Here is a 14,432-nt window from a genome sequence, read left to right as displayed (position 1 = left end):
TCCATTTCATTTCACCGTGATTTCAAACATTCGTAGAGCGCGAAACTTGCAGAGCTAAGGAATTTCAAGCAAAGAGGCGAAGCACTTCAAGCAATCGATCCATCTAAGATAGAAAAAGGTATTTATCATCATGGCATCCACCTCTGCACTTGAATATATAGCAAACCCTACTGTAGTCGAGGTCATAAAATGCCCTAGGCCTGTATTTCAACTAGTTTCCGAAGTAGCAAAGAAAGATGACAATATAGGTGCTTTCTAACAAATACCAAAAGGAGTTGTTTATGCTGAAGACCCCAAAATTTACATTCACTGCAACATACAGGAATTGCGAGATGAAGAGATCAAAACTATGTATAAATCTGTCATATGTGATAATTTTGAAAATGTGAAACCGGAACATAAAATCATTGAAACCCTAGGATTTACTGAAATCCTTTGCATTCCTGAATTTCCCAAGGATGTGATTAGGATAGTCTTAAGCAGGGTACATGGTGAATTTTTCTAGTTAGATGCAATTCACAAAATCACCAAGGAAGCTGTGAAAGTTGTCACGGGGTTACCGACCACCGGTAAAAGGCTAGACAAAACCAAGAAGGTCTCAAATGACCTAGTTACTAAGCTAACTGGTGCTACATCTGATAAAAGGTCCTTAAGAGTCAATGATGTAACCGACACCAATGTAAGGTTTATCAGCATGATATTAGGGTATAAGGCAACTCATGCAAATAGACTCAATTCAGTTTCAAGTTTATGCATTAAAAGTGCTTATGACATGATCATAGATAATGTAAAGATTGATATATGTGAGTGGTTGAAGGATGAGTTAATTGACAACCCAGACAAGATTAAGAAGGATAACAAAGGAACTTTTAGGTTTAGAAATATGCTAGTATGTTTGATGCTACATATAACCAAACAAGTTCCCGGTATAGGCTACAAAGAACTTGGATTTGATATACCGGTAGGTAAACAGCTAACTGAACTATTCAACAATATGGGAGAAGATAAGGAAAACAATATCCATGATTTCTTTTGAAGCACTTAAGGCCAAAATGAAGAAGAGAATCATATTATCACAAAATATTGTTGACAAGTACAAGGATGAAATATGTTTTGTAATAAAAAAGGATGAAATCCAGATGGAAGTAGTCATCCCAAGAACAATCTGGGTAATAGAGATGGGCTATGAGATAGATGATCATATAATTGAGACTTATGCTAAAGCACTTCTGGAAGCTCCAAACGAACCAAAGGAAGAAGTATTTGGTAGTGCTGAAACTATAGAAAAACAAATACAATGTAAGAAAAGAGTGAAAAAGGCTGAGGCAGTTGTGAGAAGAGGCTCTAGACAGGCAGAGGCTATTAAAGAAGATGTGTTAAAGCAAACCGGTATCACTCAGGATGAGCTAGGAACTCTACAGCTTGAGACTCATCTATCACCAGTAGGCACTTCTTCGGAGAGTGACATGCCTGCAGCTTTCAAAAGAGTTGTAAGGAAAAGAGATCCCTCACCGGCAACCACACCCTCGCCTAGGAGGACAAGACAGAAACAACAAGCAGTGAGATCTCCGGTTAAGAAGACTACACCAAAGAATAAACTAACACCCAAGAAGAAGAAGAGAACAAAACAAAACTTGGCTCCTCTTGACATACTATTGAATGAAATTACAGAGGAAGGGAAACTAAAGAATATAGAGAAATTGTATGACACTCTGACTGCAGATGAAAAAGAACAAGTAGAAAACAATGTTATATTGCATATGGACATGTATAAGAATTTTTTGATGGAAGTTGTAGATGAAGTACCAGATGAACTATTCAAAAGACTAGAAGCAAGAAGACAAGCAGTAATAGAAATTGACAAGAAAATCAAGATAGAAAAGCTACTTGTTGTGTATACAGTGAACTCACCTAAAGAAATTGATGATTTAATTGTTGAAGCCAACCGGTCAATATTCTCTACTGCACACCGGCAGATTGCATTAATGGTTGGAAGAGTCAATGAGGTGACTGAAGAAACAGAAAATGGATGGGATATATTCCTAGTTGAAAAAGAAAAACAGGAAGAATATAGGAACCCCAAACCTATAAAGGTATATCAGAAAGAAAGAGACAAAGGAAAAGGAAAGGTTGGTGGACCTCTGAGTATTAAAGTAAAAGACAACTTACCCCCACCTTCTTTTACATCACCGTTAACAACAACTACAGAAGATCAACCGATAGTTGAAAGTATGGATGTAGAGGATGACAATCCTAATCCTAAAGTCTTATACACAGTAGATGTTGATACAAAAAAAAATCAACATTGTGGTAGACAAAGATACAACTGGTAAGACTAAAATGGCTAGTGAGCCATCGGTAGCTGAGCAAACTGATAGAACACAAGAGAAAGTGGTAGATGACAAAGAACAACAGGCAGAAGCTCAGACTGAGACAATGCAACAACAAGAGCAACAACAACAGGAACAGGCTCCAAAACAGAAACAGGAACAGGTTCTTGAGGAAATAGTGCCACCGGCAACTGGAGAAGTACACAAACCATTACTTAAAGAAATGAAAACACAAACCAACCTACCAGAGGTCACAAAAAGCTTGGTTACTTCTTCCACCAGCGGAATTCAGAATGTTGGTTCCTCCTCAGCAGGCCACAAACCAACAAATGTAACTGAAGTACTTTTGGATTCAATCAAAAGGATAATAGATTGTAGTTCATAGGCTTATAAAGCTATAGATGACACAAACCCAATTTTGAAGGTAATTGCTCCTAACTGTAATATAGACAATAAAGATTCTTTAGGACAACGTGATACTTTGTGTAAATACATCACAGAAAACATTGAGAAAATAAAGGAAGAGACATTGAAGGACACGGTAGAAATTGAAAAGCAAAAATTCTTTGAAGAACAAATAAAGAAGTGTACTAGGGAATTCGACACACTTCTACCAGAACTGTGTAACTTATTAAAGGAATACAAAACTCTGTACAAAGACACCTGCAAGACAAACTTTTTGACAGTAGACATAGATAAGAAAATAAGCAAGGTACATGATGAAATCAATAAACTTGCTGATAATTTTGTTAACTCACCTGATACATTGTGAGTTTTTGGGCAAAGGATAACAAATTTTGAGGAAGAGTTACTTAAATTAGAAAGAGAAAAGGAGAGAATAGTGAATAAGGCAAAACATTTGAGATTAAAACTAAGTCCAAGATTGGACTATCTAGCATCATTGCGGAAGGAAATATCTGAGGCACTGATACAGGGACAGAAAACACCGGCAGAGCATTTGCAGCACCTCACCGGTACAGTTAAAAGAACAGATACAACAATAAGAGACAGTAAAAACTTTATGGAAAGTATAAAATTGATTTTGGTGGATCTATTTCAAATTGTAACTACCCAGTTACAAGGTTGAAACTACCCAGTTACAAGGTCGAAACTACAAACTCTACTGACATCTTGACAACCTTTGTCATTGATGCCAAAGGGGGAGTAGTGGTATGAGAAAATTCAATATCACAGGAATCATATGCTCAGGGGGAGCACACATTTTTTGTAACATTTTTGGACTTCACATTTTTGGATACACTTTTGAAATTTCTCGTGAGTGTTGCCATCAATGCCAAAGGGGGAGATTGTTGGGATATGCACACTCCAATTAGACATTGTATGTGATTGAAGGTTTTGTCATTGATGGCAACCTTACAATCCTATGGCACCGACAAGGCATTACATCGACAAGATAGTTCACCGCCATCAACAGATCACACTCTACACTGACACTCAGACCACCAGCACCGGCACAGAGAAAGGAAGCATACCGGCACAGAGGCCGACGGGATTTTTGTTATATTATATTTTGTTTATTATTGTAAAACTTTGTAAGTCGACTTGGCAAGTTGTAAAATGACTCTTATATATAAAAGAGATCATTGTAGACATTAAGGAAGCGATGTAAGTGAAAAAGGAAGATATTAGGCAGACCTATTATGTGAAATATAGGTTAAAGGTTTTATGTAAAGAATAGAGCAAAAAGCGGTACTGGATCAGGCATTATAGATGCTATTGTAAAGAAGTACAAGATATTGGATTTGTATAATCCACATTGTAAGTCAGTGAGACTTCCCATTGAGCAGTGAGCTCTAGGCAATTGGCCTTCCTGCATGTGCAGGCCCCTCTTGTAAGTAATATTCTCTTATTGGCTAGTAAGTGGATATTGTGGGTCACAAATCCCATCGAGGTTTTTCCCACACCAGGTTTCCTCGTTAAATCCTTGTGTTATGGTGTGCTTTTCATGTGGATGCTTTTAATTCTGTTTATTGCATTATTTCTTGCATATCGGTACATAGTTATAATATGTACTGCATGTTTTAAGTTGAGAAATTCTAATTACTAGTTAGATACTGATTCACCCCCCCCTCTTAGTATAAGTGGGATTCCTAATACAAATACCCTAATAATGGTGCACAAATGTCCCAATAATGAGCTAATTATCGTCAAAAAAGCTAAAAAATGCACCACTTGTGGTGCATGTGATATTTATTAATGGACCTTCCATTACCATTATTTTGGCTCCTACTATGTCTACTAATGGGGGGTGAGGTTGACATAAAGATGACGATTATTGGTCCTATAACGGCTACTGGCTCATTTCCCCTATGTTGTCATTTATTTTTCTTTTATTTGCTAGTCTTCATAATACGATAATTGTTGTAGTGATAAAGGTCTTTCTAAAGTAATCACTACTCTCTATCTTAAATTTCTTCAGCTTTTGAATTTCTTCTCCATTCCTTTCTTGAATCAGAAAGGTGTGTTAATGGTAATTATTGCGCTTTAAGTAATATCTTCCACTGAGCTTAATCATTGTCACTTTAATAAGGAATTGTTATCATTGAAATCTTATAGATAGCTACATTAGAGACTTTGAAATCTTATAGATCACTACATTAGAGAATTATCAATCACACTCCTTATCATTGATAAATCATTCACTTATTCACAATGAAATTAATGAATATGCTTGCTATCAATCTTGATCGTGTACTATTAAATTAATTGCAATCGTTCTAATAATCTTGTCCATACTTGCTTGGTTTGAATCCCTTTGACATCAATCATAATATTTGAACAATATTACATGAGTGCTCTTGATGTCAATGACAATATTTCCAATAGTCCATCTTCATCATGATGTTCCCCAACCTCAAAATAAACCTATTACTAGTATTAGAGGAATCCCATATCCCCGACTACAAATTAAATCAATGATTATTTTCAAAGGTATTAAAGACCTGCCTATAACTCCTAATTATTTTCTAAACTTTGCAAAACAACTCACCCAAAGCAATAAACTTAATCAACAACCACATTTTATTATCATGCAGTTCCTCACACATATAACACTTGAAACAATAAACAAGATACAAATTTTCTTCCTACTTCTCAACCTTTTCTTCCTCCACCCCCTCATCTTTCACAACATGTTGATAAGGAGTATAATGTTGTTGAGAAACTTTGCGCTACTCTAGCTAAGATCTCCCTTTGAGATTTGATTCAAAATTCACCTACATACCATAGGATGATCCAAGAATCCTTATAGAAGATAATTGTCTACCTTATGCTAGACTGAATGATGTAGCAACATTGTTTGATTGTATGTATCCAACAAAGTCAAATATTTTATTTTGACAACATAAATTTCCTTCTTTGGAAGTTCAAAATCAACATGATCTCAGGTCATTATTATACCTATCATTAATAAACATGGGAAGTGTTGAACACTTTCGAATTCTGAGAAGGGAGGGGTGAATCGACATATTTTAAAACTTAACAAATTTAACCAATCAGTTTTTATTCTTTCCATTTACCACATGCACAAAAGTAAAGAACTACGAAACACAATAAAAATCACACATGAACACCAAGATTTTATGTCAAAAATCGAATGAGGTAAAAGCATGGTGAGAACTATCTCACCATATGAAAAACAAGTTACAATGTTTTAGGCTCGAGGCCAAGGAAACTCACTTCTCTTGACTTGGACTTGTAATACTAAGGTGCACAACCTCAAGGCAATATATATTAAATACTTGTAGACACTAAAGATCAATTATTTAAGGCAAGATACAAAGAATCTAAGATTACAATATCAAACGAATTGAACTACAGAGAATTGCATCCTCGGATATGCATATTGCAGTCCACTGTTAATATAGATCTGAAATAGCGTTCATAACTAATCAATTTCACTTACGCACCTTCACACATCCACAATATTACTCAATCACACCACATAGAATTTGTTCACACTCCTCCAAAATGATTTCATCCTTTATATACCATTCACAATCAAAATAACATTGATTAGGTTAGCCTAATTTGATGTAGCATGTAAATATAAATAGTTAGATCAAAAGCACTCTTCAAGGTAACATGCAAGGTAGAATGAGGCATGTGAGACATCACACCATGTTGGCATACCTTCCTGTCCATCCCAAATCAACACCTATAGATTCACACAGTACCACACAGACCAAAACATCATAGGCTGGCTATAAGAGATAAAATTGTTAATGCCCATTGACCAAACTAACTCAAAACATGATGTAGACCACCAAAGACACTTGTTGATGCACCACATAGTATCATCAGACACCAAGATAACTAAACCATCAAATTGCACCACCAAAGATAATGAAGGTAGATAAATGCAATGCATTTTTTGTGAATTGTTACTTTATTAAACTATTCATTGGAACAGTCACACGTAACCAATACCAACTACGAACCACTTAGATCATCTCCAAAGTTTTAGAAAAGACATAATAAAGCTAGATATACCTTATAAATCATCTGCAATCAATCTGCATGAGCATTGATTGAATCCTATATTACTACATGAACTGAACATGTATCCAAACCAAAAAAGTCAACAAGTTTGACAACTTAACACATCCAAACCAAGGATATCAACAAGTTTGACAAAATGACAACTAAGACTCATATTTGCAATAATCTCCCCCTTTATCATTGATGGAAACACTCGTGCCAACTCCAAATTCACTCCCCCTTTGACATCAAGGACAAAGGGTGTCTTCTCAACTACAACACCTCAACGTTACTACCTCTATCTATAAGAACTCCTCAAAAAAAAAATACAATTGAAAGCCAAAATTGTACTCCAAACACCATCTACTTATCTACATATACACAAGAGAAAAATCGTCTTACTGATAGGAACTTAAGAACCTTATAGAGAAGAAGGTGTAATGCCTTTATGAATGACCTTAAGCTACAACTAGGTAGTTTTATATTCTTATCTTGTAGAGGACAACAATACACATTGACACTTAATCTTCAAGAAAAGATCACATACCTCTTTGCAGCTAACCAAAAACATTATTGACTTTATAACTTTTGAGAGTCTTCAAAGAACTTCACCATACTGGTGAGCTTTAGATCAACTACATCTCTCATAAAACCAAATTGTTTCTTTATCTCCTCCCTTATATTGTTAAGTAGATTCAACTTTAGGTACAAATTCTCCAATTGAGCTCTGCTATTGTTATCAACATCCTTCTATAAATCTGCTAAATTAGAAAGCGATATAATATGTTCTTCTATAATATCAATTTGACTCTTAATCTCCTTAGCACAAATTCCAACCACTAATGACAAAATTGGTAAATGGCCACTACATCATCCACAATCTTTTCAAACACACTTATACTATCCTTTAGTTGGGTGTGTGCATTTGTACACCTATCAACTAACTCCTTTGCCCTCTTCTCCTCTACTTTCTTCTTTACATCATTCAAAATTGTTCCTTCTAGGTTAGAAACTTACATGATTTTTTAAACCTCTGAGTAACACCTACAATTTTTGTGCATCACTCAGAGATCAATCTAGCACAACCTCTGAAATTTTCTCATGAATAAACTTCACTACATCTATAAGATATGAAAATAGAACTGAGTAGGACTTAGACCAAGACCCACTTTCATACAAACATTGGAATGTGAAATCACTTAAAGGAGTGATCATATTAGACTAACTCTTGTAGAAGAGATTCAAATGAAACTTCTAGGGTTTCTATTCCTTTTGCTACTTTGGTAAGTGAATAACCTATGGAAATATTTTGAAGCAATGTAAAACTATGAAGTACATGAAAACTTATTGTAGTCACATAAATCTATCCACTTAATTAAATGAATACTTAGTATTTATTTGATTATTTAACCATCAATTAATAATTAATTAAATTAATATTTAATTAATTCATCTTAACCCTCTTCTCCTATTAATTAAATAAATTATTCAATTTATTTGATTTAATTCACTTAACCAAATTCAGACCATTAATTAAATAAATAAATCATATTTATTTAATTAAATATTCTCTCACATTTAAATAAATTAATATTTATTTAAATCCCCCAAAATCCCACCTCTCACATTTAAATAAATTAACATTTATTTAAATCACCTTTATCCTCTACCCACTTGCATTTTCCTACAAATGCAAGTTGCACAATTATTTTAAATAAATAATTTATTTAAATCACCTTTATCCTCTACCCACTTGCATTTTCCTACAAATGCAAGTTGCACAATTATTTTAAATAAATAATTTATTTAAAACACCTTTATCCTCCACCCACTTGTATTTTCCTACAAAAGCAAGTTGCACAACTATTTTAAATAAATTATTTATTTAAAATCATATTTATCCTCACCCACTTGAAACCTTTAATGGTTTCCCTTAAAGTATTCAAACTTGATGGCTTTAAAGTCTTCAAACTTGATGGCTTCCTTCTATAGTCTTCTTAAGACTTTAATGGTTTTCCTTAAAGTCTTCAAGCCTTTAATGGTTTCCCTCAAAGTCTTCAAGCATTTTAATGCTTTATCTTCATTTTTCTCATTTAAAAAAATTAATATTTATTTGAATATTTATCCAGATGCAAATTACACCATTTAATTGAAATAAATGATTTTATTTTAATTGAAAATACCAAAATTTCTCCCACTTGCATTTTCCTACAAAATCCACTTGCATGCCTAAACCCCTTCTAGAATTTTCTAATCACTTCTAAATAACCTAACCCCTTCTCTAAACTTTGTCACATTCCTAAGCAAAAGGGAAGTCACTTCTCAAACCCTCAAAGTCTTTGATAACCATTAAAGGCTTTCAACCTTCAACCACTAAATGGCTCAAAGTCTTTGATAACCATTGAAGGCTTTCAACCTTCAACCACTTAATCCCCAAAGTCTCCAATAACCATTAATGGTTACCTCAAACCCTCCCACATGGTTAAAACATTTGTTTTGACTCAACCTCTACCCAACCCAAAGGTCTCATCAGGCCATTAATGCTTTGACCATGTTTATCTCTTAAACATTTGCACAAAGGTTTATCCTTGGATTAACTCTTAATCCAGTGGGTAATCTTAATTTGGACTTGACCCTTAGCCTCTAGATAACCATGAGGTCTTCTCAGGCCTTTAATGCCTCCAACCTCTTCTCTCAACCCAATCCTATGTTGACACTTGTCACCATTTTATTGGTGCCAATTGTGCACATGGATCCCCAACTTTCAAACTTGGCCCTTGATTAAACCATTCAATCTTAACCCTTCATTTCCCCATTTCTTCTATAAATAGAACCCTTCTCCTCAAGCAAAGGGAAGCATTTAGAGTATTGTTGTTATACTGGCATTAGCATAGAGCTTTTTCATAGCATCACTATCTACTCTTGCATAGTATTTGCTTATCATATTCAACCATCTTGAATCTCCATATGGCATCCATGGCTAGTGCTAAAAGCTGAGAGCTACACTCATTTGGGACTTGGAGAGGAGAGGAACAAGGGAGGAGCAACTATGAGCATCTTGATTAGCTATTTTTTTTAATGTTTATATGCTTTCTATTTCATGCTTAATATCTCTCTTGATATGCCTGTTTAGGATAATCTTTTGTTGCTAACACTAACGTTTGTTTCTTGTGCTCTTGTGTGTGTTGCCATCAAACAGATTTTCTAATCCTTTTTGCAGAGCATCACTTATGTTCCTGTAATTGATTGATTCATGAACAAAAATACTATAAAAAATATAGAAATAGATAGGAAATCTGATTGTTCGCTTGTGATTGGAATTTGAAGCTAAATTTGCAAGTCTAGGATGCTCAAAACGCCCTATTCTTTTGATTGCAAGCCAATATCTAGAAATATGCACCTTGAGATTGTTTGGAATCTTCTTGCCAAATATGGTGAGAAATTTTGAGGTCAAGAGAATGGTAGGCATCCTAGTTTGAACAGGGGCACCCCAAGCACCCTATTCCCAAGAAATAAAGTCCAAATTCTAGGAATAAGTCTGTATCAGTTTGCTAAAGGTCTCTTGGACTCCATGTCTCCATTGACGACCTATAATTGCACACAAGAGGAGAGAAAGAGTGTTGTGGATAGGGGTTTTACTAGGTCAAACCCTAGGCTTGTAGTTAACGCTAACTGAAATATAAATCGATCTTGAATTGAATTGAAAAGATTTCCTTTTGAGGGCAAGACTAGATTTGAATTGAAATGCTTAAACGTAGATTATTATACCTTCAATAGTTGATGCAATTGTCTTAGGATAAGTCTTCCATGTTTTGATGTAATAACATGATAAAACACATAAAATTAATCTTGAAATCATAATTGAAACATAATAAAAAGATTTCTTGATGTAGTTTTCTACTCCTTGAACCGGATTTGCTCTTGAGGTAGAATAATTACTATTAGATTGGATGATAATGCTTGTTGAACACTAGCGGAAGCTAAGAGAGGGGGGGTAAATCAACATATACAAAAACTTGATCACATTAATCAAAAGATTCATCGAAACATTTATGCATAAAAGTAAACCACCAAAACACCAAAAATATTAACACATGTACACCAATAATTTTACGTGGAAAACCCAAACTAGGAAAAACCATGGTAAGAATATAACTCGCAATATATATCATTAGTTTACAATGAATGTGGCTTCTTTCCAAAGAGCTCACTACTCCAGCCTTGTAGACTAAAGTGCACAACCTTAGGAAAGATACAAAATCAAGGCTTGCTCAGGCTAAAGATCACTTCTTTAGGGAAAGATACAAAATATTGTTTAGATATAATAGAAATAATAGAATGAACTATATAAAAAATAGTATCTATTAGAATGCGGATAACAGTTCACAATTCATACTCATTTATTTGCTTTGAACAACCACCAAACCTTAGATCTTCTTCACACTTCCCTCAAATTATCATAGCACACTCATATTATTCATCATCATATATCACATCTCCAACATAACCGGTTTACAAAATATATACCAATCAAATCAAAATAAACTTGCTAGGTCAGCCAAGGGAAAATGTAACGTGTACAGAAAATCAACTCAAAAATATATCATGTAGAAGGTAAAGCAGACGTGAGGGTTCACACCAAGTCAACACACCTTCCAATCATCATAAAAAATATTTGCATATAATTGTTGGAACCAATATACATAAACCAATACAAACTAATCAGCTAAATCCAAAAAGTCTTAATTTGGACCCAAAAATAGGATAAGCGGTCCATCATAAAAGAAGTACACCACCTTAAGAATAGTAACAACATTTGAACCATATGTGGTACATGCATACATTCAGGAACATAACATAGTTTACTAAAGCAAACACCAAAGATAATAAAATCACTTTCAGACCAAGTAAGGAACACCAAACTTTCAAAAAAACACTAAATCGTCATCCCATATCCTTTCATCAACACCATGTGAATATGCAATCAATATTGTAGCGACATATCATAGAAATAAACATTCGAGCCATCAACCAAATACACTATACTTCCACTGAACATATACATATCCAGATCACCAACAACATCGAGACCGTACAAACTAACATCGGTTTGACATCAATGACAACAATGAAATTCATATGTGCAACAATAGCATGGGATGAGTTGTTGAAAATGAATTGGGGAGGATTACTTATATAGGGATTTCATAATTAAAATCACCTTTAGGTCGACTTAGATTTAGTGTATTCTTGCATAGAGATAGATTTGAATAAGGTATGACCACCAAATTATCTTCCCAAAATTTAGGGAAAAAATTGTTGGACCAGGAGGTGTGGGGCCATGTGGTCTTGACAAATTTTTTCTAACTTTTTAGAAATGCAATATAATGGGTTCTAATGCTAATTTTAGCTCAGTGGCTTAAAATATGATGTATAGATATGCAAAATATGTTATGGATGTTGAAATTGGGATAGGAGAAGGATAAGATAGGATAATAAAAGATAAAGGGCACACCTAGATTCAAGGGCCCAAATAATAGTGTGATGATGTAATAAAGTGGAATAAGACCCATAATATTAATTTAAAACAATAAAGGTCCTATAATGCATATAGGAATGAGAAATACTAAAATGAATGCTAGGAGAGTATAACATTATACATACTAACAAAGTTGTACAATTTAGGATGCTACATTTTAGCCCCCACTTTAGTGGAGTATGATATTATGGTCATACTCTCAGTAGAGTAGAAATGAAGAAATAGAGCATCTAAGAGCAAGACAAGATAGGGATAGGAGAACACTAAATTTGAGGGGTGATCAAACCCCCAAGCATAAGATGCTATCAATCCATGCAAGTAACCTTCAAGTATACACAAAGCAAACAACGTTAGTAATTAAACACAAAGTTTCAAGTCATTTAGTTGAAGAGACCTCAATAGTCAAAATGTCTCAACCGCTAATATTATTCTCCATGTTATATTGCAAGAGCATAAGTGGAATTATAGAAATAACAAGGATGCATACCAGTTGAAAGGAGAAAATACCATGATTCAATGTTAGCATAGTGTGTTATGCTATGGGTTCAGGGGAAATAAAGAAGGAACATGGACTCTATAGGCTAGCAATTTGTGTTATGCTAGGTGATCCATGGAGGCATAAATTTTCATGGGATAACAAGTTGTGTTATGTTATGTGATCCACGTAAGAAGGAATATTCGAGTAGAAAGTTGTTTTATGCTAGATCCACACATCCTAAAAGGAGAGCAAGGGGAGTTGAAATGTCTAGCAAGTTGTGGTATTCCAATCAACTCATCCTACTATAATGTTGTCTGGTTTCAGGAAAGAAGCACCTTGTCTAAGACTTTGGTTTGGTTTTGAGCATGAAACAACCTATATAAGACGCATGATAGAAAATGTTTGGTTTTAGGAATGTAACATGAGGATGCAACAACCCATCTAATACAAAATGGTGCATAAAATGAGGATAAAGCATGAGGATGCAACAATCCAATAAATGATAGCTGATAATTAAAAATGCAACTAGGAGGCCACATATATGCCCCCCTTAAGATGTCAACATAATATGATGTTGATGTCTTAAGATAGATAGAAACAAGGATGGGCCCCTTCAACACCGAGGAGATATCCTTAGGCAACAATGTACATGCAATCCAAGCCAAAAAGGGTATAACTCTTTTGAGGCAAGGAGGAGATAGTTGTAAAAGAGATATCTTGCAAAAAGTGTAAATGGATCCTTTCGAGGGATGCATGATTGACAAAGGAGAAAGAGATATTTGAATAAATATATCTACCTCCAAGAGTAGAGATCTTTAAAAAAGGGCATCTTAAGGGTAAAAGTATAAACCCGTGTCCTACTTTTATAAAGGAAAAGGCTAACAACACTAAAATTGTTCAACTTCAACGACACAAAAGTGACATTTCTATTTCATATTTGAAGATGATGTAAACTCATGAAATGTGTAAAACTGGATGAAGTTTATGTCTATTATTTAAAAAAAAAAAAATTGAACAAGATTTGATATGTTTTTTTAATTTTTAAAGTCCATCTTTTAATCGCTGAAAAATACTGCAAATTAGGGGTTTCACCTCCCACCAAAAAACTATATGTAAATAATCTTGTTTTTCTCTGATTTTGAAATATGTTTTAGACGACATGCATAGCCAGTGTAGGAAAAAGAAATATTTGTTTTTGATGTATATTATCACCGTTATAACAATTCAAAGTCAAACTTACCCGAAATCGACAATTTTTCGTCTCCCACAATATTTCCCCTATCAAATCTATACCAATCCCAAAACAAATTATATATTCTTGAAGAGGACTCTCTCCTCTAGTGTTATATATAATTTTAAAATTTTTTCTGATATGATTTACTATTTTTTTCATTTTTTCAAATCAGAGTCTTCTCTAATGTTATTATACCTACTCACAGTATTTTGTAATTTTAATATACTAATTCTAATCGAAATACTATATAAATTATATGACAATATTCCTGACTCTGAGCTCTACATAAGGGTATTTTTAGTTTTCTTAGATTATTTATTTTTTACTGAGAAATTCATTGCAGAAGTTGAA

This window comes from Cryptomeria japonica, chromosome 5, assembly GCF_030272615.1.
Source record: "Cryptomeria japonica chromosome 5, Sugi_1.0, whole genome shotgun sequence".
Taxonomy (NCBI): domain Eukaryota; kingdom Viridiplantae; phylum Streptophyta; class Pinopsida; order Cupressales; family Cupressaceae; genus Cryptomeria; species Cryptomeria japonica.
This window is presented reverse-complemented; position numbering follows the sequence as displayed.